The sequence below is a fragment of the Pelecanus crispus genome, chromosome 12, assembly GCF_030463565.1.
Source record: "Pelecanus crispus isolate bPelCri1 chromosome 12, bPelCri1.pri, whole genome shotgun sequence".
Taxonomy (NCBI): domain Eukaryota; kingdom Metazoa; phylum Chordata; class Aves; order Pelecaniformes; family Pelecanidae; genus Pelecanus; species Pelecanus crispus.
Genome location: NC_134654.1, coordinates 26,177,258 through 26,199,761, shown reverse-complemented (window position 1 = coordinate 26,199,761; position 22,504 = coordinate 26,177,258).

Here is a 22,504-nt window from a genome sequence, read left to right as displayed (position 1 = left end):
GTAGGTTTAAGAAGGACCAGGAGGATTTTCAGTGCAAAATTAGAATTGCCAAGGGGGTGAAGAGCATAAACAAGAAGAGAGAGGGGAAAGGATGCTGGGGGAAAGGGCAGTGGGGAGCAGGTCTGAGCTGGGGCCGTAGAGGCGTACAGCTTGTGAGAATCCCTCAGCCTGCCTTAGAAAATGAGTTTTGTTTAGCTAAGCCCCAAATCAAACACACTTGAAAATTCCGAGTTTTACCAGCCTGGTATCGAGCTGTGAACAAGTTGCTATTGTTCGAGCGAAGAATGACACCCCTGTCACCCGTGTTTCAGGGATGCTGGGGAGCAAGTCTGGCTCCTCCAGGCAAGGCAGGCACGGTGTAGTCTTGGAGTGAAGCTGCATACATTAAAAAACACCAACATTTGTACATACAATAAGCAGTGTCAACCCTTTGTCTTGCCCTGCCCACTCCTCTTCTCCCCGGAGACCAATCCTGCACGGCCGAGCGGCCCCCCAAGCAGAGGGGAATGGCCACTTGCCGGTGGCTGGCATGTCTCGGTGCTCAGCGGGGGCATGGACGTGCTCCGGGATGGGAACCGGTCGTGCCGTGGATGTGCAAGCGGCTCTTCCCTGCTGAGGAGCTGGGAAATCGTGGCTGCACCCGAGGTCCATGCTCGCTCCCCATGGTGCAGGGGTCTCATCCAGCACCTGCCGGCGAAGCAAGGCTGGGTTTTGGCAGCTCAGGAAATGCCTCTTCCTGCACGAGACACGTGAAGGGAAAATAAAGACATGAAAGCGTGGTGAGCTCAGACAGTGCGAAGTAGCCCTGGGTGATAGGGAAGGATGGGTGGGAGATGTGGGCAGCCAAGCCTGGCTCGCTCTGCCCTTCGCTGTTGTTCCCTGCCGAGCAGGACCCTGCATGTCGAGACGCAGTGAGCGCTCACCTACGCGCCAGCGGGCTGCTGACTGGTTCTCAGCCGTGTGTGCTTCATGGGCATCACTGCAAAAAAAAACCCAAACAGGCAGGAATGGGCCTGTTTCCAAGGGGAAGCGCAGTAGGCTCAGCTGGCAGTCGGGCTTTTGGGTTGAGGGTTGTCTCGTACATGTATCGCTCCCACCAGCTTCCCCTTGGGTCACCACGAAGACCTGAGGTAGGAAAGCAGATTGTACCTACCTCGTGATGGTATGGATCGGCAGTGCTGCTTCAACAGGGGATGAATCCTGGCTTGTTCTCCAGTTGCTGATGCTTTCCAGACTGTGTTTGTGATTTGATGACTTAAAAGCACAAATCCATTATAGGAAAATGTCTTCATCTAGAGCAGATCTGTCGCCATGATGGTGGTGATGTGCTTACACCATGGCACTCATTTAAGGTGATATCTAAAGATGATATCAGTAGAGCTGTCATTAGATGCTCATCTGATAGCAACAGTTGGATACTACCACTGTATCTAGCTGTCTCTGCCTGGTTCTTAAATGTCTGTGCTGGTCCCATCTTCTTCTCCACGGCACCCCTCTCCAGAGCTGGGGAGCTGCTGCTTTCACGGCCTCCTCCTTGCAGCAGCGAAGAGGACAAGGGCTGGAAGTGGAGCACCCCCCCTGCTCCACAGCCCCCTCTCGCCCTCCAGCAATGGGCTGGAAGAGCAAAGAGCTGGTTGTGGGGTCTGTGGGGTGCAAGTGGGACACAAAGGAGGCAGGAGAGAGGAAAGGGTCCAACCTTCCCAGACTGGTCTACTTTAAGTCTCCCAGGAATAGGCTCTATCCACCAGCGTGACTGGACCAGCTGGGGACTGGCAAAGAGGGGTCTCCAGCCCCATACGTGGTGCCGCAAGCCCCCGATCCTTATCTGACGGCTGTGATGCTCGGTGTTGCTGTCGAATCAGGAGCATTAGAGCTGCCAATGATGTTGGTCATCACTTTGCAGAGCAGGGGGTTTATCTGTGGGCGATTCATGTCCCACAGAAGCTGGGGAAAAGAAAGCAATAATTGAAGCTCATGCCCATTTAAAATACCTTGTATCAGAACTGAAGAACTGACGCTGTTTTTTCCATTGCAGAAATTATTTGGCCTTGAACCATACAGACCTCACTTGCTATTCTGCAATTGAAAAGAGTCTTTTGTGAGGATTTTTTAAAATAATTACTACAAAGCACTTCAAGAGGAATTCTGATTGTCGTCTATTTTTCATTTCATGCTTTCATGACATTTTTGTTCAAGGACGACTCTTTTATGAAATGTCTATTTTAGGTTACACCCTCCAGAACCTTATTATTTGCCTTAAAAAATCCATCATGAGCAGGAGCATATTCTTTAAGCTCTCCCATTAGTATAACTAAATTCATCAGAGGAATATTACTATTCATGCAAAATAGGTGTCATCTTTCTTTAAACCTCTTGGCAAGTGGTTAAACTGATTTTAACAAGTATGCGGTGCCAACTTCTTAAAGCCTTGAAAACTCTGAAGATTCCCAGGCTGCAAAGGACTATTTACATGGTTAAAATTATACACATATCCCCTCTACTTAAAACTGTCCCCTCATCACATAAGACCCTTGCAAATCCATTCTGACTTCAAAAGAAGGAAAAGTTCCTTTTCCAAGAATTTTTTTTTCCCCCTGCTAGCACAGCCTAGGCTTTCCAGGTTGTGAGAGCCACCAAATTTAGCTCAAGGGCCAAATTTAGCTTGTAGTTTCATGGGTGCTTCTCTCATTGAGAGAGAAAGTTAATGGAAGGTCTTGTATTTTTAAAGCCTATTGAAAATGTAATTGTAGAGATAAAAGACCTACAAGATTTTAGAGATCCCATTGTCCACTCTTGTAATACATACCCACTGTGAAAACGTCACAAGTGATGCCACGAAATCCTGTGGGACACTTTCTTCTAAGCTGATTATCAGGTTTACAAATTACGCCTTGACTCCTTGGCTGTCCTCACCCCTCCAAATCCCGACTCCTTTCCCGCGGTGGCTGCAACAAATGACTCTTAATGACCCTGATGCTCACAAAAGGAAAACTTCAAAGTTGCATCCATCATGAATTCATGGGAACTAATTGTTTTAATTCACAGAAATGTTCAGGGTGGGACATTTGCAAGGTTATTCAGCCAGGGAGCAGAAAGCCGTGACGTGGCTAGCGCGGGCAGGTGTAGCTACACAGGCAGAACCTACCCAAAGTATCTGCAATCACTCTGTAGAGGTAATAAATTTGAAATGACATTAAAAGATTAAAAGAATTGTTCTCATCTGAGATCTGCAAGTTATTGGACTGCATTCAGGGAGCGGCTTTGGCCTGAACTTTGTATCTTTATTACCCTCCCTCCTGGCCTGAAAACCTCTTAATAAATTCATTGAATTTCTGATTTTCCCAGGAAGTTATCAAGCTAATGTCAGGGAATCCTGTGTTTGTTCAGGATCCTTGTCTCATCTCCAGTCTCATATTGGAGGTGGTCTCAAGCATTAGGAAGTTACTGTGCAGAAAAAAAAAAAGGATTTGATAAAGTGCTCTGGCACAGGAATCACACAAGCTATTGCATCTACTACATGTGTTCCTACTGTATTCTGGTATTTTATTTTATTTATTTTATTTTTATATGAGCTGGGCTAATCTGCAAAATGGAGTAGTATTTTCAGTAAAATGCTGCAAGTCAGATGCTGGGCACATTTGTGTAAGTCCTCTCATTTTTTACAAATGTAAGCCAGAAAACTGAGATGCCAACAGCTGCCTTGAAGTCGAAAGTTGTTAACATGTCATGTTTTGATCTGGGTCATTGTTGGGGGGAAAAAAAAAAAAATATACTTAATGTGGTGGGGGAGTGGGATAAATGGTCAACCACAAAGCACAGATCCAGATTTGGATCTAAATACCTTTAAAGTTCAGGAGTGCTCGTATCCTGGGAGCTGGTTCAAAGCCATCGTTAGATTACATATACCTTTCTGGGGTTCTTGTTGTTATACCTGTCTGACTTGAAGAGCAACCAGAGGAATATCTTTCTTGCAAGCCTCTCATTAGAGAAAATATGAATTACAGAAAGTAACTCAATACCTACCTAGGCTTGTTGCCATACTGCTTTCCCACTTTCTTCAAAGGAAATTTATCCTGTATTTTGTGTGGATTCAAACCAACACACAAAGGAAAATATGCATGTTTGGAAGCCCAGCAATCAGACGGGAATCTGCACTATGGGAGATGGAGAGATGCTGACTGCAACGTATTCTGGTCAAAAAGTCTCCATCTTTATTTGTTGCTAATACTTTCAAGGTAAAATATTGTTTAAGCAAAAAAAGAAAAAAAAAGTAGGAATTTTTTGAAGCATTAGGCACATCCACTTGTCTGGTTGTGGAAGGTGTGCTGGCTGGTGGAATTGCTTTTATGGTGCTTTATGGGTGAAAAAAGATGGTGACACAGCATGGGGCTGGAGGTGACACTCCTGTTGTTTTACGGTCCCATCTTCTGCTCTAGTTTGCGTAGCGCATACCGCAGTGCACCACCCGGCCCCGCGCTGCTCTCAGGTGCTTTTGTAATAAACACAAATACTAGTGCGAGTAATTATTTCACACGTTCCTCCGCAAAGAGGTGATATATATCCGTCGGAGTTTAATAATTTTTTTTCTTTGTGTGTGGTTGAGCAGTATTTGGGCAAGCGGCTTCGCGAGCGGAATCGCGATGGCAAAATCCGAGCTGGCAGGCACCTAGCGTTATTTTATAAAGCACCTCGGGATACCTGGGGTCTGAAAGGAAACTCTCTTTTATAACATACCAGTCTCGGCGCTCTTTGTAAAGTGCACTGCGTTTATTTGCGAGGCTTCTGAGATGCGTTTCATGGTATAAATCGGGCCATTAGGAGAATCCCCAGGAACTGCCGGCAGTAGCAACTGAGGCTGTGCTGGCTTCGCATCCCCAGGACGCACCAGCCGCAAGCCGGCGTGAATAGCTGCGCTCCTTCGCAAGAGTCCCCACCCTTAGCGACCAGCTCGCGACAGCACTCATTAAGAAGCAGTCAACTCTCGCTTTCAAAGCGAAAATGCTGTCAGCAGGCAAAGGGAGAAATCCCTTTCCGTTGGCAGGAGGATGGTTAGTGGGATACCGCTGGACACAACTAAGGAAAACACAAAGCACTCAGCCTGCCTGCCTACATACAATGAGACGTGGATCTTTGAAATGTCAAAGTTACGTAGCTGTCACCTTCCGCAAAGAGGAGAGAAGAAAAGTGGTGAAGAACAGAACCAAATTGCACTTCCCTGATTTTTTTTTTTTTTTTTTATTAAGGCTGTTTAAGGATCTTTTGATCTCACCGAGGTATTTATTATGGACTATTTGTTATGAATGGCAGCATCGTTGAGAACCAAAGAGAATTAACTTTGTTCCGAAGGCAGCTAGCTTTGCAGCAGAAAGCCTTGGGTCTCCGTAGCGTGAAGGGCCTCGGATGCAGGCTCTTGTCAGAGGGGTGAAAGGCAACAGGACCATAAACTGGGCAGGATCGCACCCCCTGACGGCACGTCAGAGGGATGGGGCTCCCCAACGATGTGCCTCCACCTGAGCCCTTGCAGAGGTTTAATCAGCAAATTTGGTTTTGGTGCCAAACCCAGCATGGACTTTTTTAAAAAAGCAGTCTCTCTGAGCCATGGGCTGTGCACTGATTTTTTCCCCTGTTCCCGGGTTTCACACGGAGGCACCACCTCCTTCCAGCACATCCCCGACACTCAGCAAAAGGAGCGTTGGCCGGGTTCCCCCTCAGATGCTTTGGCACTCGCGGGCCGAGCACAGAGCAAAGGTCCCTTCGGGGACCGCTGGGGTGGAGCACGCTTTGTCCCCTCTCTGCTCAAGCCCTTTCCTACCCCACGCAGCAGGTTTTTGGGGGAAGAGGCACAAAACACTCCGAGGGTGATGAGTGTAGGAGACTGGGATTGGGGCGATCGCAGCCGGGGCGCAGGCACCCGCCGCTCTGCGCCGGTGAGGTCTGCAGGGTGGAAGGGGGACAAAGCCGTCCCCAGCCAGCCTCATCGGGAGCCGCTGCCAGGGAGCAGCCGGGGAGGAGAGCGGGGATGCTCTCGGGGAAGGGGAAAAAAGCGGAGGCTCTCAGGCTGCCTCCCCTCACCCAAGGGAAGCCTCTGTCCCCCAAGTGATGCCCCATGCCAAACCCCAAAGTCGCTGTTAATGGAACACAAGTAACCCATAAATAATATTAAACACCATATGGATCCCAGAGGGGTTTGAGCCGCGCTAATAATTCCTTCCAGAGGAGACTCGTACTTTGAACAGACTAGTTGCTCAATGCCAGTTAAACCAGCGTGAATCCGGGGTGCCCCATGTGTCATCTCACCTAGCATCTCCCCTGGTTCGCGCCGAAGCTGTGCAGGGCTCGTCGCTCCTTTTATTTGGCCCCAAAATGCCGCCGTCGCTCCCCGATTTAGGCAGATGGGCCCCTCGGCTCTCCGTATGTGGCACAGGCATGAGTGCATGCTTTGCTTTGTTACACTGAGTTTACAGCGCGTTTTTATGGGAATACTGGTTATTTCTCAATGCCCTGCTCGCAGCTGTGAGCCGTAACGTGGTCGCACGTTTGCACTGCCACGTTTGCACTCGATGCTGCACGTGACAGCGTCGTCGTGCGAGGTGTGCAGGACTCGCCGGTGGATGGGATGAGGCTGACCCTGCACACTCTTGCACTGCTCAGCCCTGTCCCCAGTAGGGTTCAGGAGGGTTTGAAAAAGGGGGAGCCCAAATTCTTGCCCGGCCTCTCTGGAGCATCGAATCTTGCTGAGCAAAATTTATCCCATAACGCAGCCCCATCTGCAGGATCACCCTCCAATGGTCGTGTCACACGTGTGACCTCCGTGGGGTGAAACGAGCACCACACCTCCTCAAACAGCTTATAACTGAGGTTTAGGGGGGCTTGATCCCGGGATCACCTGGATCACTTGTTCTTTAGTCCGAGTGATATCCGTGGGTCCTTTTTCCTGTCAGTAGACGTTGCAATATCAATCCTCAGTCCTGTGAGCAGCGTGCAGGTAATCAGAGAGGAAGGTTGTGTTAACGAACCTTGTACCGTGCATCCAGTGAAATTTCACCTGGAATATCCATCCTCCAAGCACCTCTAAAGAGCAGAACAATGTCAACCAATTGAACGGGATTCAGAGAAGAGCAATAAAAACGATTAAAGGCCTGGAGTGATTTATGAGGAAGGATTAAAAGAGTTACATATGTTTAGCTTCGCAAAATGATGACTAAGGGTGGGATACGGTATCTGTCTGCAAGTATGAGGGGTGTAAATACCCAGGGAGGATGGGAATTATTTAGCCTGGTTCAAGTGGGAGTAATAAGATTAAATAAAGGAAATAATCTTTGTGACTGGGTTGAAGGAAAAAAATTCTTCATGGTTAGAGCCCATTTCCATATGGAATAATCTCCCAAAGGAAATAGCTGAAGCCTCAGGACTTGACTCGTTAGAGGGCAGTCCAGGGAGCAGAGCATGGGGAAAATGACAGAGGAGTTTGGAAAACGCCAATTCCTGCAATTCCAGCCATGCCATGAGAGCATTTAGGATGTTTATATCCAGCCATTAACAGATGCTTTGATGTGGGGAGGGAAATAGAGGGGGAAGAGGGAAAAAAAACCCCAACAATTGTACAAATTATCTATGTACTTAAAACTGCAAATTCAAAAGGGAAGAAATTCAAACCATTAGCGCAAGTTTCCCAAAGAGTGCCATTGCCAAGCTGTCAAGGAGGGTTGTGAAACCCCATCCCATGGCATGATGAGGAGAGAGCTGACCTTGGGCATCCAACGGCGCTCATGAATGCAGCCCCGAGCCCCTGTATGGCAAACCAGCTCAGGATCGAGTGAGAATCAAAATAAAGCAATTAGCAGGCTTCTAGTTGCCCTAGTAGCTGCTTATTTGTACAATGCTTTTTCTAACAATAATTATAAGAAAAGGTTTTTCCCCTGTAATTGTGAAAAGGGAAAAAAAGGGGGTAATAATAAGAAGAGAGCAACTCCACGTTACAAACAAGAACCATATGTTGACTTATCATGGGAAATATGTAAATACAGGCTCGAGCTGATCTGGAGCACATGTTGTTAGTCATGAAGCAGCTATTTAAAATTCCACGGCTGGATCATTAACTTCACAGTATCCTTTATGGAAGACAACAGAGGGCAAATAATCAGAATGGCACTGAAAATAGCCTTTTCCTGAAGAAATCTCATTTCACTGAGTTTTATAGGATGCGCTTTGTGATCTGTCAGCTGAATCAGAGCGGGGTCTCCTCTACGCTGGTTAACCGGGATGGCTTTCTCCTGCACCGGTAATGCCTCCTGGCTCAGAAATTCCTTCTGGATGCTCAGATTGCACCAGAAATGGTCCGTTCCCATCCCGCATGTACCGGGGGAGTAAAATAGCTGCAGAAAGCGCTAACTGATTCCTCACCTCTAGTTCCCATTTGAAATGTGGTTTACCTGGAAGGATGTGGTGGTTGATCACAGGCTGGGAAGAAGGTTTGTCCCATGGTTTCTCTAAAGCCGTGGCTGTGCAAAGCTTGTGTTCAAATCTTTGCTTTGCCACATATTTTCTTAGTCAGCCCAGGCAGGTCACTTCTGCCTATCATCTCTTTCTTTTCTCAGTCGATCCAGACAAGACGACTTCTCTCTGGGGTCAGCCATGATCAAAGGAGGTCTAGATTGAAAGAGATTCCATAATTAGGGAAAAAACTCATAAAATGCAAGAAAGAGATCCTGGACCCCAGAGAAGGCTCTGCCTTAAGCAAACGCTTTAGAGCGGTGAAAGGATGGATTTAGACTAATGCAGTAACCTGGATGGGCATCGCCTCATCCCTCTTGGGCTGTGCAAGGAGAGAGCAGCATCTGGAAACCTCCCAGGAGCCTGTTCGTTGGCCCCCGTTTTAGCATTTTTGTGCAGCAGCATCTGCAGAGAGCCCTCGGCGGGAGGCAGGGTGAAAGGCTGAGCAGGCTGCAGCTCGGGCAGGGGTGGAGGGTTAAAAGCATTGCTAAGCCTAGTAAATTGGGACCAAACATGTCAGCATCCTCGGTTTCCATCCCAGAAAGTTGGCGCAAGGCAGCATTTTGCAAAAGTCCTGATTTGCACATGCTTGGGTATTGCTCAATGCTTTCAAAAAAAAAAAAAAAAAAAAAAAAAGAAAAAGAATAAATCTGGTTTTGTGTCATCTTGGAAAAAATTCAGAGCTGAGCTTGGTTGTCCGAGAGCTCGGCAGTGCCTAATGCAAGGGGCCTTTGGAGCGGTGGGGGAGCCTGCAGGCATCCCTAAGCTGGCTGCCCAGTGGGATTCGGGTACCAGCTGCTCTCCGTGAGATGCTGTGTAAGTGGTCCATGGGATGAGCACATTCTGGGGGAGATGGGAAGGGCTGAATTCAGGAGCAGGTCAGGCCCCACCACAGCTTCTGTCTCCACGTACCTCTGGGGCTGCTGAGAAATGCAGGCGAGGTCAATGCAACACCCCCCCGGTAATTGGAAAGGCCTCTACAGACTTTATTACGGGGCAGACCAGCCTGCTTAAGATGATTTCCCCATCCGATTGCAATATTTTTGCAGTGCGTGGGAGGGACACAGAGAAAGGGAGCAACCTCCATCACTTGGCGTCCCCTCCTGTGGCAGCAAAAGTGCTGTGCACAACACCCCTGTGCTGTGCAAAAGTAGCAGCTTTGGTGTTTCATTGCAACCACCTCCGAGAAACGCACACTTGGGTTTATCTTCACTTACTACAAGTTGAGAAAAGGTGCCGTGAAAAGGTGTACATCACTTCCCTCATCCCCGTCCATGAGTGGCCTTCTCGCCCTCAGACCCAGAGGTCGTGGAAGAAACAATACGATGAGATGCGGCGATAGGGAAAGGTCTCGGGGGGAAAGCTGGGCTTGTTGTCACCGGTCCCTCCTGCCCTTTCTCTTGTGTGATGTTCTGTTTCAAACTGATGTCCTGACGGCCGGCACCATGTGGGATGAGCCGCGTTTGGCTTTTCAGACTTGTCTTGCCTATTAAGAAATGCAGATAAAACCCTTTCTTCCCTCCCCCCAACTTTAAAGTAAAGCGCCCCATCTTCCACATTAAAAACAAGCCTAGATAGAGTCTGGTCATCTTTCAAGCAATTTAATCTCCCTCTATTTAGCTGTGTAAGGCCAAATCCTGGGCATATGTGACTTGGCCAAGTTGGCTTCAGATCCGCTCCTTGCATCTTCGGTGGGTGCCCTGACGTGGCCCCAGTGTTGTCCCTGCATCATTCCCAACCCTTCATCCCACCCGCGGTCCTGAAGGCATCACCCAAGCCTGCCGCGCTCTATGTCCCCTGCACGCAGCCCGTGCGGGTCGCCCGCGCAGCAAGTGCCGCTGATGCTATCTCGGGGAAACGCCGCGGATTAGAGGCAGACAAGCAGTGTGAGGGTGGGGGAAGAAAGGAGTCTGGGAGAATCAAAATCATCAAAAAGTTGTTGGAAAGAGTGAGAGCTAAAGGAGAAGCTTAAAGGAAGCCATTAATATTAATTGAGGGAGATAACAGGAGTTCAATGACCACATGAAAGAGGGGAAAAATCACAACTGCAAGTGCGGGAGCCATGGAGGAAGACGGGAGCTGCTCTGAAATGTCCCGAATGGAACAAATCCTCAAGCGGCGTAAATCAGGAGAGCCACCTCTGGGGTTTGGGAATGGTGGGGGTAGTAGCTGGTGTGATAGGGGAGTTAAAGCCAAAATAGGGTTGCAGACTGGCAGTGTTGGCCAAAGGACATTATGGAGCGTCTCGCTGCCCTCGGGGATATTATGGGGTGTCTTGGTGCCCTTGACTCAGCCATGGATTGTGCTCGTGCCGCTGCTCAGAGTTCAGGTTTCCAGCTCCCTTAATGCTGTATGGGACGGAGGAGCAATCGCTGGTCCCAGGGTTTAGTGCGAGGCCGTGACCCCGCCGATACCTGCCTGTGTCTCAGCATCAATGGCTGATTTTGTGCAGAATTGGGACCTGCTCTGATAAGCTGCACCAAGGAAGCTCTGAGCCCCAGGGGTGAAGCTAATGCAAGATAAAGTCTAGTAGTGGTGATCACCTAATCTCCGATACCGTGCAAAATACGCCGTAGCATCTACTGAGAGTGTTCAAACACAGACTGGAGTAACCTTTTACCTCCCAGCAGCATATCCCCTTCAAGCGCTCTCAGTTCAGGGTTTTTCTTTGCTTCGCTGCTGGATCAGCTCCCTTAAATGCAAAGCACAGGTACATTATCCAAATTGTGCCTGGGTTTCTCGGAGCAGCGCTCGGCTGTAAGACTCAAAGCCACCAGGAGAGCGCTGCAAAGCAGCTGCTGCCACTCAGCTTTAATATCTGATTTCCTTCTTGAAGTCTGGGCCGCGCTGCTTGTTTATTTTTCTTCTCTGTTATTGGCCTTGTTTGCTGTTCAGCCCCGTGACTTATCACAAGAGAAACTTTGCTCTTTTTTTATTATTGGGGTTTTACAGTGCTTTAAACCACAGGGTGGAACCTGTTCCCATAAAAGTCCAGGTGGAGTTTGGGGAAACGACGGATGGATCTGCCGGGGAGGGGAGCGGGGGGCTGGGCAGCGATGCTGGCAGAGGCGGGTCCCCGCCGTGTGCCAGGCGCTGCACCACCCGCCCCACGGCCGCATCCAGCCCGGCTGTATCGCACCCAGCATCCTGACTTTGCTCTCCTCCGTGCGCACGTTCACTTTAAAGGGGAATTCTGGCGTCTTCTGACCTCCCAGCACTTGAGTTGACAGTCTAAGCCTGGCTTTTTTTATACCTCTTATTAAATGACTTGACAGTAGCTCAGTGAAACCAACACATCTCACACAAATGCAGCAATTCCCTAATCATGCGGTGCCAGCAAGGTTTCGATTGCATTTTCCATGCGATTTTGCTGCAAAAGGGACAAAAAGTTCCCAAATCTGAATCTTAGGGGCCATTTGTAATTGCACGCTAGCAACAGCGATTCGTCCAAGCAGGCTCTCGATTTGGGGCGGGACGGTGTCTCTGCTTCTCTCCCACACGAGGCGGTGCCACCTGGGTGGGAAGGTGGCGACAGCGGGGGGGACAGCGGGGTGCCGCTGGGGCTGAGGCGTCCCAGGGGCTACGTGGGGCTGGGGGCCTGGCAACCCGGCTTTTGCAGGGCGATGGGGCACGCGCCACTGCGAGCCACAGCCGCCTTCTCGAGGAGCTGCAGACGAGCAGGTGGGAAGCTGTAACTAAACCGCTGACTTTGCTATCTCCCGATAACAGCGAGTTTGTTTAAACTTCCATGATTTTTTGAGAGAGGAAGCAATGTTTACTCTTTTGTTGTTTTTTTTTCCCTCTTGTGTTTTGACAGTTTCGTTTCACTGGGGCACTTTTATGAGGAGCATTTTATTATTTTACTATGTTATTCATCTGCATTTTAATTGCACACAATAAAACTTGAAAGCTCCCAGCAGAGAAAATCCTATAGTACTTCCCATCCTGTCCCACTGGGGACGAATTGCTGGGGTCACGTTGTTTTGTCAACAAACAGGGCTGAACCCTTTGTAAGAAACACACTGATTTTCCTGAACTATAACAATAACGACTTTTAATTAGTGTTGTCAAACAGTTAAATTTAACCCGCCTTCATTTTGGGGCAACAGGGCACGTTTTGAATGGAGCAGGTATTGTTTGGAGGCAGGACAAGAAAGGCTCGAGAGCACCAAGCTTTCATGGGTGAAATGTGTCATCTCAAAATCCCTGATAAATGCTGGTCCCCAAAATACCAGGGGGAGGATCCGTGCCCCTGCAACAGCTCTGCTTTCCATCCTGCCCCCTACACCACCAGCACCGCTTGGGATTGGGTTAACTCCGCAGAGAATTATCGAAAACCCCTTCCCGTTCACCAAGTACGGTTGCGTTCGGTTTTGTTCTCTGATCTCCAAAACCAAAAATTCCCAGCTAAATGCCTCTGGGGAAATCCCTGAAAAACTCCCCTGCGAAACTCTGTGTGATTTGGAGAGCATTCCCTATCCGATGTGGGAGCACGGCCAAGGGGCTGAGCCCACCCTGATCCTGGTTCCTCACCTGCCCAGACCCACGCGGCAGGATTCTACCCCACCGTGCCACCAGCGCCAGCTAATTCTGTGTGCATGCACAAAAACAATAAAAAAAATCATCTGCATGTCAGGGTTAGACCTTCAGGTCTAACCCAGTGCTTGGGCTCTGCGCATGAGACGTGGAGCTTGTGCTTCGTTCCTTGCAAGCACGAGCACAGGCCAACATCTTGCACTTGAAAGATTATGGCCTGTAAATCACTTTACCCTCCACCTTTCTGTGGCTCTCCGTTGTCTGACAGTCTCTTTCTCCTTGTAATTATTAAAGAAAAGAGGGGAAAAAAAAAAAAGCAAGTTAAAGTTTTCATGCAGAAAGTGAAGCAGCTTAAATTGTATCCAGAAAGAAAAAAAAAAAAAAAGTAGTCTTCTATTAAAACATCATCCATCCATTCCTTCCCCCTGCCCCCAGCTGATATTTAAGGGGATCAGAAGCAGAAATGCAAGGCAGCATTTAAATCAGCCCGGCTGCTAGCTTCATATATTAGTGCACCTGTGTTTCTCATCAAACGTGCTACCAAAAGGACTGGTTAAAAGTGCTTTGATCTGACTTTAAATATCCCCAAACATCAGGAACTGGAGGTATTTTAATCTGATTTTACTGGAACTGCGCCGATTTAAGGAAAACAGAACCCAAAATTAAGTTCATATTTTCCATCAATCCCTGGAGTTGGGAAAGAGGAGATTTTTACTGTGAGTGGGGATGGCAGGAGAATAACCTCAGCTCTGCCGCTGTCGCAGCGCTTGGGGGTCGGTCGCAGCAAGGAGCATCTTCGGAGCAGCGCTCTGCCGTCAGCTGCTTAGAACAAGAAATTTGGTGCTCTGTCCTTCCTTCTTTTTTAGACTTTTTTGTGGTTGTTTTTTTTTTTCCTTTCTGTTTCTCTCCCCACTGCATTTAAAATCTGAGTTTATCTCAGTAACTATAAAGCATGTGAGACGTTTTCACGTGCAGTCCCTCTTAGCAAGCATCTCCTCATTCAAGAGGACAGGGTTTCTTGTCCTCAGGTTTGAACATGACTCCTCTGGTGCAGAATCCTGAGTGTAATTGAAATGCCTGGGGTCTGATCTCACTTCAGCCTGCCTTACTCCATTGCACACACCCATTTCCCTTGAGGGAACGCTAGAAATCCTTCCCCCATCCTCTCCCATCCTGCTCCAGCTTGCAGCCCTCCAAGCACGGAGACGTTCTCCGGAGCATCGATGGTCTCTCGTTAGCTCCCAGCCACGTTTGCAGAGGAGTCTGGCAGGACCAAGCCCAGAGACTCAAACAAAACCCCGTTTGTTTCCTGCACATTCTATCTTCCCTTGCCTCTCCTGTGTTTGTGCAAGGCAAAGCCGGGCTTCGACACGACACTGTTATTAGCTCTTTCTCTCCTGCGTCAGAACCTCGGCCGGTGTCACCTGGCAGCACCCCGGTGACTTGGAGCTGAGGCTTCAGCCTGGAGATCAGCTTTAATAAGGGGTTTATTCTCAGGCTACCTGCTCAGCAGATGTTTCTGTTTGTTTTGTTTTACGTTTACTTTAATTCTGCTCCTAATGTGCCTGTTATAATGTCTTCTGGCAATACTTCTAGACCTGCGCTGGATGGATGATAGCCTCTGTTGTTCAAGGCAAAACTGGGGCAGCTCTGAGCTGTGTTATCTTCAGATCTCTCCAGTTAGACTTAAGAACTTGCTAAAACACTCAGCTGTAAGCTTTTTTTCTTTTCCCCCCAGGACAGCACAGGATTTTCCCAGTGCTCCTGTGTGTCTCCGTGCTCCTCTCCCTGCCCTCGCAGGAACCATTGCATCTCGCTGCAAACTGCACAGCAGGTCCGGCTGCTGCCCCCTTCCAAGCCCCCTCTTACCCAGCCACGGCCAACAGGACCAAGCTGCAGATTCCCTTTCCCTTTGTTGCAGGATAAAAACCCTTGAGTTTAACAAGTAGGATTTTTTTAAGCAAATGAGGCTGGCTGAAGCCACAGGAAAGAGAGACATATAAGCACAGAAAAGAATGAGACCGTTCTTGGTGTGGTGGTGGGCTCATCAAAAATAAGATGCATGCCCAGGCAAAACAGGCTGAAAGATTATCTCCCACCCTGAGGGGGAAAAAAAAAAAAAAAAAGGACTTTTCCCAGTGGCCGATTGTTTGGCTGGACGTTGATTGAGAGCTCCGGCTCAGATAAAGGCTGGAGGGTTGGCGATAATATCAAAAAGGCAGTCGGAGTTTGGGGCCAGCCAAGTTGTCATTTCCTAATACTGCTGCTGCTGTCATCCAGCCTTCTGGGGCACTGAAGAGTCCAGAGTGAACTGTTAAAAAGTATTTTAAAAAATAAAGTCAAACCCTTATTCCAGAGCGGTTCTCTCCTCCACAGACCCAGCTCAGCCTTCTCTTGGATATTGTGCTAAATTTCAGCATTTGATCAAAAAAAAAAGAGAAGAGATAAAACATATAGGTAGAAATCAATGGAGCCTTTAAACACTGTGCTGTGAAAAAGGCTGCACTTTACTGTTGTCTTTCTGAACCCTGTGAAATGCTGGGAAACTGTTTTTAATAAACAAGAGTTCAAACAGTGGGGCTCCGTAGCCAACAGTCACGCCTTAAACTCTAAACTTTACATGAAAACTCTCAGATCCCTTTGAACTCTTTTTTTCCTCCCTGGCAGAGGATTCCAGTGTTTATGCATTTTTTTGAGATTGCTGGCGGGATCATGAGGAGGGTTTTAATATTTTTTTTAAACAATCTCCTGCCTTCAGAAACCATTAATGCCCACTAAGAAACATCAAGGCATTGCTTTGAAGTGCCTTCTGGCTACAGCCCTCTTACACTCTTTGGTTACTGTGCAATCAAATAATTAAATGGAGTCTAAAAAAATTCTTTTACCTGGTAATTAAACACCCCATGTTGGACAGTTGCAAGGGTTTTTAAAGGCATTGCAAATCTACAAAGACTTGAAACACAAAAGCACTACATGCTACTAGAATAAGCGAGTAGACACTTTCTCCCTACTTTGGCAACCTGTCACACGGGCAAGGTAAGAGCTCGCCGTCCTCTTCCCGGCTTAACAAAGGTCAGGGCAGCGAATCCCGAAGGAGAAAGGACAGAGCAGAGAGTCATAAACTAGCAAAGCTAAACTCTCAAACTTTTTTTTTTTTTTTCATTTGTTTGTTTGCTTTGGAATAAACAGTAAAGAAGAAAAAGTTGGAAATAGTATTTTGGCTACTTCATCAAATGTTGAATTATGGGCCGGCGTCCATCCCAAAAGGCCATGAAGCCCAATTTGGACATGAGCTGTCTCTGAAGGCTTTAGGCGTTTGGCTCGGTGCAGCGCGGCGTCTCTCGGGAACGCCGGGACGCGAATGCCACCCGCGCCGGGTGGCACGGGGACGCCAGCGCTGGGCTGTGTTTGGCAGGACTCACTCCAGCTCGCCCTTTTTTGGAAGGCTGTGGAAGAACAGGGGCATTTTGGTGACAGCTGCAAAAGAGTGGGGCGGGTAGTGTAATGGGTGCGTTGCGATCCGGTGTCCAATAATAATTCCCTGGCTGGGAGGAGAGGGAAAGGGCCACCTCCTCCGCTCCTGCGGAAACTCGTCTTCCTTCAAGGTACCCTTTTGACGGAAGCTTTCTGAAACTTGGTTGTTTCACTTCCCAGAAGTTAGCTGAGAAAGTTTTCTCCGGTTCCAACCTAAATTGGCCCTTCCTTCCTGGAGCTCGGCTTTGATCTGGGCATTTGAATCTCAATGCAAAACTCCGGTGCTTTGCCTGCTTTTTGCATGGCAACAACACGGCGCAGGGTTTAACCCCTCCCCAGCCGTTCTGGCTGGAGCGGGCTCCCCACCTACACGCTCCATCAGCTGTCCCCTCGTTATTCCCAAATCATCTTTGGAAACCAGCTGGTTTTACAGCATCTGTCCAGGAGCGGTGTCCGGTCCCCAAGCCCTGCCCTTCGCCTCCGTCCTGCTGGGGCTGGTGGGAGGTTGGTTGGTTGGCCTCTGAAGGCAAAGACCCCTCGTCCTGCCGTGTAATCCTTTAACGTTTGTGCCTGTAGAGGAGAGACACTTTGGTTAGCAACTTGCTGTGAAACGTTTGGAAAGGATGTTGCGTTTGTAGGGCTACCAGAAACCTTCAGACATGTAAGGATTTTAGGAAACAGGAGCTTTGGAAAAGGCACAAACCTTTTGCTCCAAGCTCTGTCAGGCTGCTGCAGCCACCTGCATGTACTTTGAAGGGGTGGAGGGGTTTTGCTGGACTCCTCGCTGTTCATATTTTAGGGCTGGAGGAGACCTTGAGGGGTGAGCTGGGCTTCCTCGCAGGGACCGTGCTGAGGCTGCGGCACTTCCCCGGGAAGCGGCTCTGCAAGCCGGGGGGGAAAGGGAAGAGCCAAGGTAGGAGCATCCCCACCATGCATCCCGTTTAGCCTTTGACTTTTGAAGGGTTTGCGGGGAATGAGAGCTCGCTTTGAGCCAGCACAGCAGAAGGTGAGAAGAAGGGGAAGGCGAGGAGAGCTGCCACGCCGGTGGGAGCGGGAGCAGGGAGCCGGGGGTGCTGCGACCGCGGATGAGGAGGCAGCGCTGGCGACGTGCGTTAGGAATGACGAGGCGGTTGTTTCAAAGCAGGATGAACTGTAGGGTTCAGAGATGTTCCAGACTCCTGCAGGGCCCAAGACAAATGTTGAAAGCCAGAATTCCCGGAGGGTCTTTCTGTTTTCTTTTTAAAAAATAATAATGTCTATAAAAAAAAAAAGATCTACCTGTCAAATCTTACCCAGTGAAGCGCTGAATTAAGGAAGGCAAGACTTAATGGGCTTTCTTCCCTAAAAATAGATCTTCTCATGAAAGAGATGAAGGGCATTGCCCAGGGAGGTCAGCCAAAATTGTCTGAAATTATGCTATCACCTAGATCTGATGTCCAAAATTAGCCTCCTCTCTCGCTATGTGGGTTCAATGCTCCCTGAAGATTAAACGCATCACAACACTCATTTAATTTAAAAGAGAGCCTAAAACATATGGCATGCCATGGTTTAAATGTTAGAAAAATTCAGCTTGGGACTCTTCATTATGATTAGTAATATGCTAATGAAGGCAAGGGGGAAAGGAGTGTGTGTGCTGGGCTGCGCGAGGAGGCTGGGCAAGGCTGCGGGCAGGAATCGGGGACGTTGCTGGGAAGAATGGAAAGGACCTGAACCAGAGCTGCTTTCACCATCCAGAACTAGTCTGATCTTTTTTCAGAAGGGGAAGGAAGATGATTTGCCTTAAATAATTCTCCAGCCTCCTCTGTGTGGGTGTTTTCTGGGCTCTGTGATTAAGAGAGAGCATTTGAAAGCAATGGGATAGGAACCTTGTTTAAAGACTGAGCGCTCCTTTCTTTTTTCCTTTTTAATTAATCTGAGGTTGCTACTGGAGTGGAGTAGTTGGATGAAGGTGTTTGAGGAACATGAGGTTAATGGAAGGTGAAAGAGGAAGGGAATAAAATTGCCAATACGAGCCAAGCAGAGTGTGAACCGGCAGGTGCTCCAGCCCAGCCGGCGCACGACTGACTCACGGGCTTCGAGGGAATAAACTCCCTGGGTGGAGGGGAGAAAAACCTCAGGGAGACTTGGGAAAGGCTGGGGGGAACCAGCAGTGCTGCTGGTCCCGGCACCTGGGAAAAGGAGGGAGTTTTCATGGGACTTGACCAATGCAAAGCACCCTCCCCAGTACTGGCACTGTTAAAAATAACATAGAGTCTATAGTCCATGTTCATGAAGGGCAGGGGGGATTTTGTCACTGTTTGGGGGTCTTTGTTTCACCGTCTGAGAAATGGCTTTGCAGAAGAGCACGGGAAGGGTACGGACAGAGTTGGTGTGCCTCGGGATGCTGTAAACAGCGTGCTGTGAAGGGTGGGAGCCTCCCGTCCCCTCTGACGGTGCAGAGGGGCTGCGGGACGGTGGCAGGTCGCTTAGTCCGTGCACTGGTTCCCTGGAGAAAGGATCCCCAAATTATCGCTGCCTGGCCCCTGTACCCACTGCCGGTCCTCCGTGCTGCGGGAGGCAGACAGCATCCCCCCTCCATCCCTCGCTTCCAGGGGGGCTGCCAGGAATTTCGGAGGTTTGAGTTGGTTTTACCAACTGGGACCACTGTTGGACGTAGGCTCATGTACCAGGGACGTGTGTCGGCCCTGCCACGGGGCTGGATGATCTTAAAGGTCTTTTCCAACCTAAACAATTCTATTCCCAAGGCACAAGCCTCTTCCACCTGCCCCACGAGGATGTGGCGGCGCGTGCGAGTCCGTGCAACTCCGTCACCAGCACCAACACCGTAACTGCCTCCGGCTCTCGCACCGAATGCCAGGAGCTGAAAAATCAGAGACAGAAATCATGACTTGAGGTGGTTGGTAATATTATTTTATTTTATCCTGAGCTCATGATTTTGGGGGCAGCCTCATGCTTTTTTTTTTGGACGCTGACTCGGATGTTTTGCACCCTTTGAGCCAGGCAATGCCAAACGTTCAGGGTAGAGAGAGAAGAACAAAATAATGTCACTCGTATCTGCTGTGACCTATCCGCCAGCGCAGGGCCTGTGAGCAAGGGCTGGGATGCTTTTTGCATCCAAATGCAGCCTGTTTTTTGCTGAGAGAAGCAAAATACATGTTTCCAGGGTCCTTGTCCCCACTTATCTCAGACAGAACTGACGCCGTGGCTGCCCCCTCCCCGGCACAGCCCAGCCCCACTCCCCACCACTTCAAGCCTTTATTTGGGACCGAGCAAGACCATTGCTCATCGCCGCACACCCCCAACAAATCCCAGCTGTGAAACCCTTGGGAAAGTGGGTTTTTCCCCCCCAAAAAAGCCTCTAGGCGATGCCTGCCCATGACTCCCAGCCCACTGCTCCTTCTGGGCTCCACGGCCCAAACGCTCCTGAGGACCGTTAAAGGTCCGTCAACGCGTTTTAATTGTGCAGCAACCAGGGCCGGTGTTTTTGTTGGACCATGACCCAGCCTGCGGAGCAGACACACGGCTTTGAAGCTCACCCGGCCGCCGCTTGCCCCGTCCACGCCGCCAGTTATGCACCGCGCAACTGTCTAACGCGGGCAGGTTTACCTACCTCCGTGGGTGTTGTGGGGCTTAATGAATGCTTCCAGCATGCTTTGAAGACGAAAAATGCTCTAAGTGTTAAGCATTAGTGTGATTTAAGCATGTGGAGTGGTTAGGGCTCGCTCACGCCATCCTTCCTGCAGTGCCCGAGCCCTGCTCGTATTTGCTTTTGCTGAGCTGGCTCTTGCTGTTGATGTCCCTCCTCTGGAAGGACCTAACATGGGACATTTTGGGTTCCTCCTCTGTAAGGACCCAAAACAGGACATTTTGGCAGGTACCATAATGCTGCAAGTGGCTCTGTGGACACTTGTTCTTCCAGCATGAGTTTACATGGCTTCCATTAAACCTTATAAACTTAAGCTAAACTGAAAGAAGAACACTTGGGTCAAAAATAAGGTTCTTGCTCCCTCCCCATGTTCTGTACCATTTAAAAAAAAAAAAAATTGGTTGGATGTTACACTTCTTAAGTTGTAACAGTAGAACTTTCCCACGCTGCCTCTCCATTTAGCAGCTGACAAGCCAGACCTGTAATCACGATCTTTATCCCAAGACAAGCTAAAAACAAAATGTTTCTGAAACGCTGAAGGTAGGTGAACATTTTCAGTGTGTCACATATTAAGGTGGTGTCTAACGAGCTCCATGTCCCACTTATAATTGAAACAGAAGAGAGTATTCACTTTTCATTCATTTTTAAAAGACTATTCAAATACCCTTTCATCTCCGCTAAACAGCCTGCCATGTATTTGAAGCCATTTTATATTTTGTTTCTACAGACATCCAAAAAACAGAGGTGAGTGTTTTGGAACATTGATAGAAAGATGCAAAGGCTTGCGAGGCACTGAATGGCTTCAAGCTGCCTCAAACACATTCATCTTCCCAAGAAGAATTAGGCACAGTGTGATTCATTTTAATAGCAGAAGAAAAATAATACTACGATGTAGTGCTAAGTTCCCAACCTTTGATGGTAGACTAAAAAAAGAGAGAGAGGGGGAAAAAAAAAAATACCTTTCTTCCCTTATGTTGTTGAAGTCTCCCTACACCCATCCGTTATGTCCAGCTTATCAATTAAGATGAACCCCATGAACTTCAGATGGTTTTTTTTAAAACAAGGCACCATCCATTTAAATGTGTAAAACTGCCTGCAGCTCCCTTGAACTGCAGGATTCAGTCCTGAGCTCTGTGTACTCGGTGTGAAGTTGAGCCCTTTGATAGAAGTTTTACTGATGTTTTAAATGAAGTCTTCTCATACACACAAAATAACCCAGATAATTTAAAACCTCATAGAAAAAAAATAGGGTGGGGAGAGTGGGGGGGTTGAAATAGTCGGTGCCATTGGTCTAGCAAAAGAAAAGAGGCTGGCTTTGGTTACCAACAGGACAGACCAAAAGCGTTTCCACAATTGCTTTCCCAGGGTTACTTGCTTGAGCCGGAGAAGGTCTGGGCGACAGCTGGGAGACAAATCCATCCCTGGTATGGGCAGCTTCCCTCAGGAACAAATTAAGCTCGTTCAGCTATAAAATAGGTTTTGTACCATAAATACCGGTGAGAGGGCAGGCGCGCGGGGAAGAGCTCCCTGGCGCTCGTCCTGCTCAGCCGCTTCCATCGCGACTCCCCAGCTCCTCCCAAAGCAGCCCCGTGAGCCAGGGCTTCACCGAGCCGGGTGACGACCAGTCCCAGCGCCGAGGCGGCGGGGCGAGGCTGCGCCCACCCTCCATCCCTGTCGAGGAAGCCCTCTGACGTGCCACGGGCCGGCGGCAGAGCTCGGCCACCGGGACCACCACCTCCCTTCGAACGTCGCGCCTGGCTGCTTTATCCCGCTTCCAGCGCCGGAGGAAGCCCCCGCTCCTCTGTCCGCCCGGCCTCGCCCCATCAGGTAGGCTTGGCGGCGCAGGCAGGCTAGGCGAAATTGGTAGCGGAGTTACCCGAACGAGCTGTAAATGATTTAATCATTGCACTGAAGCGCAGCCCCAGCCTTCGCCTCGTCTACTTGAGCCGCAGCCGCTTCCCAGCAGGAATAGCTCCTGCCAAGGCTCAGCTGCTGTTTCCAGCTACCACCATACAAGAGAAGAAACCTTTTAAGGCATTAAGGGTGGAAAAAAAAAAGGTCAGACAATATTAATTTGAAAAATATAAAATTTTAATAAAGGCTACATCTCTTAATTACAATAATTATTGTACCAAGTAATTTTTTTTTTAAATGAAACTCTTTATAATGCATAATTTACAGTATAAGTAGAACAAAATGCCATGGCAAAAGTCATGAGTACAGGACTTGTAATAAAAGGCATAAAATATATTTATACATAAACCCCTTAAACAAACAAGGGAAAGCTTGAACCCTGAATATAGGGCGACGCATGGTCTCGTAACACCATGCAGGCACAGGTACTGTACTGATTAA